Genomic DNA, 5742 nt, shown 5'->3' with positions numbered 1-5742 from the left:
GAGGGCTTATGCGCCAGGTTTGGAAGTAGCACACATCCCTTTCAACCATAGTCCTTTGTCTAGAACTCAGTTATTTCACCAATACTTCCAGGGAGGCTACAAAATGGAATTTAGCTCTGTGCTCAAGAATAAAAGGAAATGAGTTTATTAGAGCTGGGCAGTCCCTGCCACAACACATTTTCAACAACTAGGACCAAGAGATTCCAGGATAGAACAAAAGCTCATGTCAGACCTCTACTGGGGACATTAGCCCCTGAGCAAGCTTGCAGAAAGCCAAACTTTCAGCTGTATATCAAGGTGCAAAAGTGCCCAAAGCCATTCTCTTATGGGCCTTGATTGTTTTAGCCTTTTCTTTGGTGAACTACTCTCCAATTTCAGCCTAGCCAGTTCTTAGTACTCCAGACCCCTTGATTAGAGATGGGCACATGCCTCAGGTGAGCCCAAAATTATTTCCTCCTCCTCTTAGAATAAGGAGATGGACATGGGAAGGTCATGTGATCTATTGGCATCCTTCTCTAACCAGCTAAGAAGGCTCTTAATTCTTCAGCCACAAGGCTGGAAAGGTGGAAGTGTGGGGTGGTCTAGCATCTTGCCTGCAGCCTCATGGAGACAGCTGGAAGAATGAGGGCAGTGTGCAGGAAAGAGCAGAAGAGAAAGAGGTTTGGAAGTTTATAAGTCCCTGGATTTTTAAGGCCATTTCTTCCATGCCATTTCAGTAGTTTGATTGTATAAGCCAACACATTCTCTCTTTTCTTAATCTAGTTCAAGTATGTGATACAAAATAGTCACAAAAGATTCATTTTGTGCTCCATTTTGAGAAATCATGCAAGTCCCCCAAAATTAAAGAAATCAAGAATTGCTCAATTCCAAAACTGCTCAGACAAGTAAATTGCAAACTATGCCACCTTGGTTCTAAAACAGAAATTTCTCTCTCTCTCTCTCTCTCTCTCTCTCCTCTCTCTCTCTCTCTTTCTCTCTGTCTCTCTCTGTCTCTCTCTCTCTCTCTCTCTCTCTCTCTCTCTCTCTAACTATACTGCTATTCACATGGTTCAGAACTTCATCAAGTGATTTTAGTGAAAACTGTGCAGTTATTATAATTTAAAATACTTTAAAAATATCCTATGACCATGTCATTTTAACATTGACAATGCAATAGTGCAGAAAAGCACCAAAAGCAATGCATTTATTCCAGACTTTAGGTGTCATAAAAAGACTCTGAAGAAGACTTAACAGCTATTATGATATGATATGCTTGCAATTTAGCATATTCATTTCTGCAAAATATCAGAGATCATGCTGAAGAAATGAAAAGTACTTTTAAAAGAGAGTTACACACCCATGAGTGTAGATTTATGTGCTCTGGAAACATACTCCACTATATTTTAAATTTATTATTGTGAGAAAATTTGCTTTGAATTACATGAGTCTTGAATAATGCCAAGTCTTTAGGAATGCACCCATTGCATAAAATGAACCCACACTAAAGAAATCATCACTAACTCTCAGGAACTCAAAATCCAATGTATTCCGTAGCTGTATTTTTCATTATGACTTATAATTTAAAAGTTTGATTTATATATTAGTCTTTACTGAGCTTGATTAACAAAAATCATCTCTGAAAATACTGAAGAAATCAATTTCCTTTTTTTGTAAGCTGAGGGTCTGCCATTTTACTGTGGCAACCCAGTTCCTGGTATGTGATAGCATCCAGTATAGCTACATTCCATATTTACCACAATGTAGACAGAGAGCCAGGGCTCTCTGGGAGGTAAATGGAAGATATACAGTGGAATACAGTATACAGCTCATAATAGTAGCTTCTATTTATTAGTTGCTTTTTGTATGTCAGGCATAATTCTAAGTACTTTATATACATTATTTTATTTTATTGACCCAATGATTCATGTGTGGAATCTAAATAAGGAAACCAAGGCATGGAAATGTGGAATAATTTGTTCAGATCATTTATTAGAATGTGGTAGAGATGGTTTTTTCAATGTCTATAATTTACTTTTAAATACTTCCATATATACAGTCTGATTTATGTATCATTTTGATTAAACAACTCTGGTGGTCTAGTCTAATGAAGAACCCACAGTCTGGTGTGTACATACACACATAGCTTCCAGTCAGTATTATAGGGCCTCACTCTTAAATATGAGTTGGTTACTAAGGATGACCAAACACCCGAGAAAACATTCTAATTAAAAAAAAAGAAGAAGAAGAAACAAATAATGGTTTTTAAAAGAGCTTGGTAAAAACAGAATTAACATAAAGAACATAAGAAAACTTCAAAAAAGTATAATTACTATGCTTAGGGGAAAAAAGAGAAAGAAATTAAGAGGTTATATAAAAACTCATTGAAAGACTGAAAATCGAGCTCTTAGAAATTAAAACTATGAAAGAAGACATGCAAAATACAACAGAAAGGTTGGAAGATAAAGTTTGGGAAATATCCTAGAAAGCGAAAGAAATATTAACGATAAAAAATATCAGAGAAAAAAATAAGAAAATTTGAAGATCAGACCAAGAATTATAATATTCAAATAAAATAGTACTTAAGAGAGAACAGAGAAAATATAGGAATTAAAATTATTCAAAACATAATTCAAGAAAATTTCTCAAAACTAAAGGGCACAAGTTTTCATATTGAGAGGTTTTGCTGAGTGCCTTGCAAAATAGGTTTAAAAGGTCCCACACCAAGATACATCATAACATTTTGAAATCCCAAAGAAAAATAAACAATTCTAAACACAGCCAGAAAGAAAATAACAAGCATAATTCAAAAGGTAAAATATTAGAATTTTCAACAGCTGCACTGGAGGCTAGAAGAGCAATGCCTTCAAATTTCTAAGAGAAAAATATTTTCAACTTAGAATTCTATACCTAGCCCAACTGTCAATCATGTATGAAAGTGAAATAATTTTTTAGACATTCATGATCTAGAAGCTACTGAAGGATGAAAACATAACACAAGAAAGAGAATTTCGTGGAAGAAAAAAGAAGATCCAACATGGAGGAGAACATTACGGAATTTTGAGATTGATAGTAAATGGAAATCCCAGGGTGATAGCTGTACAGCAGAGCAGCTAGTCCAGATTGCAGCATGTGGAGAGAGAGTTGCAGCAAGGGTATCTTCTCCCCAAAAGTTTATACTGCTAGAACCTATCAGTAGAAATTTACATTTACAGTGGAGGGTTTCAAAATGATTTAAGTAGTGGTACATAGAAAGCTAAATGTGTTACTGTGATTTATACTAAGAAATTTATATTTGGTCTTTATCCCCTTTCCTGAAATTTCCTAAGTGATGAGAGTGACAAAAGTGTCTTGGAGTCTTTTTTTTATGTTAATGAGGTGACTTTTGGGAAGCCTCTAGGATGGGAGAGGGTTGCTAGGGGAACCAACTACATGATTAGAGGGTTGGAACTTTCAGCCCCAGCTTGACCTCTGGGGAGGGGCTAGAGGCTGAATAAATTGAAGTGGCCAGTGATTCAGTCAATCATGGCTATGTAATAAAGTCTCCATAAACATGCAAAAGGACAGGGTCCAGAGAGATTCCAGGTTGATGGACATGTGGAGATTTGGGGAGAGTGGTCCATTCAAGAAAGCATGGAAGCTCTGTGCCCCTTCCCTGTAGTTGGCCTGGATATTCCTGAGTTATATCCTTTAATAACAAACCAGTAATTTAGTAAGTAAAATGTTTCCGAGTTCTGTGAGCTTCTCTAACAAGTTAATTGAATCCAAGGAAGAGGTTGTTGGAACCTCTGGTCAGAAGCACAGGCGACAACCAGAGATTGCTATTGGAGTGTGAAGTAAGGTGGGTAGAAAGGCAGACTTGTGGGACTGAGCCATGTGGAATCTGATGTTATCTCCAGGTCCATAGTGTCTGAACTGAGTTGAATTGTAGGACACCAGCTGGAGCCAGAGAATTGCTTGGTGGTGTAGAAGACACACACACACTGAAATTGATGTCAGAATTGTACTAGGGAAGCAAATAAACAAAAAAGGAGGTAATGATTAACTCCAGTGAGAAAGAAAATGTAATGATATTTCATGTGGCTCAGCTATATTCAAGGTTATAATAATGTAAATACTAGACATTGATCTTAAAAATTTATGATAAAAAAATATTTGGCCAGATGGCAGGAGGGTAAATTGTGTGTGTGTAAAAGGGGTATTGTAACATAATGTTTTTATAGTAGGAAGATAATAGAGAATAACTAAAGCTGAAAAGTTTACACTGCTAGAACCTATCAGTGGAAATTTACATTTTCAGTAGAGGGTTTCAAAATGATTTAAATAGTGGTACACTGAAAGCTAAGTGTGTTACTATGATTTATAATAAGAACTGTATATTTAGTCTTTATCTCCTTTCCTGGAATTTCCTAAGTGGTGAATAACAAAAGTGTCTTGGTGTCTTTATGTTAGTGAGGTGACTTTTGGGAAGCCTCTATAATAACACTGTTAAACGTGCTTTTTCTGAATTAATTCCTTTTGTTCACACCAACCTCATGAGTTGTTTTTTTTTTTTTTTTTTAATTTAATTTTATTTTTTAGGCGAGGCAACCCTTGGTTGATCTTGCATATTGACAAGGACCTTGTCAGCTTACAATCTCTTATTTTTTATTTTTTACGCCTACAGCACCTGGTTTTCCTAGGTGGTCTCCCATCCGAGTACTAACCAGGCCCGACTCTGCTTAGCTTCTGAGATCAGACGGGATTGGGCTTGTTCAGGGCGGCATGGCCGTAGAACCTGGTGAGTTTTTAAAACCCACTTTATAGATGAGGAAATGAAAAGAGCAGTATAATCATATAATTTAGAAATATGGAGATAGACTCCAGAAGAAATGATTTTAAGAGAATTCATTGCCCCTGTGAAGAGGAAATCGGGGATGGAAAAGGTGTATAGGGGACCGCTGGCTTTCAATAGAAGCCTTATAAAATCATTTAATTTGTTAACCTTTGTACATGCTGAACTTTGATAAAACTAGAAAACCAATTAATACATGCAGAGTCATAATAAATTATTTTTAATTCGTAAAAAGAATCCATCTGTTATAATCATTTCAATGTGGAAAAAAAAAAAGACTCACAGAAAGCAGCTCTCGGACTTTCCTTTTGCCAGCCTACGCTTTTGGTGATGTATTTCCCTGTCCTTCGGGTCCCCAGCCCATCAAAACTACCATCAAAACTCCTTTTCATGGAGATTAGAAGGTTCTGTGGCGTAGACTGACAACCACTCTTCATCCAAGATGTTTAGCAAGTGTGTGCACATACCCACATGCATATAAATCAGATTAAAGACAGCGTAAACCAAATAATCATTATTATAAAGGTTTTTTAAATCACAAAAGCCCCGTACAATCACTTTTCATCCAAATAATCACTCTGAGAACTACGTGATCACCTGCTATATTTTCTGAGGAGAAATCTATTGAACAAATAGACATAACAACAACAACAAAAAAGGCAATTATAACACCTAGTTCCACACTTATTTTGGTCAGTTTTAAGGATGATGATCCCACTGATATTTTTAGGAAAAACAGTTGTTAACTAATAAATACTAGAGAGAAACAGAGAATAGTGAATACTTAATTATTCAAATTGCTTTGGAGTCCTTCTTTTAATCTCGTCCTAAACCGTTCATTTAGTTCTGTGCCCTTTAAGGCTTAAGTTTTTTAACTGTCACTCAAGGCAAAAACGGAAGATTCCTCAAATTATGTTAGAAATAAATCAGTT

The 5742-nt window shown here is 36.0% G+C and overlaps 1 pseudogene; it reads right to left on the bottom strand.

Moving 5' to 3' along the window:
* Positions 1 to 4633: 4633 nt before the first annotated feature.
* LOC112485553 lies at positions 4634 to 4752 on the bottom strand (annotated as a pseudogene).
* Positions 4753 to 5742: the final 990 nt, after the last annotated feature.

The sequence above is a fragment of the Pteropus alecto genome, unplaced genomic scaffold (assembly GCF_000325575.1).
Source record: "Pteropus alecto unplaced genomic scaffold, ASM32557v1 scaffold5, whole genome shotgun sequence".
Lineage (NCBI taxonomy): Eukaryota > Metazoa > Chordata > Mammalia > Chiroptera > Pteropodidae > Pteropus > Pteropus alecto.
Note: the sequence above shows the minus strand (reverse complement) of the source record. Positions and strands in the feature narration are given on the sequence as shown.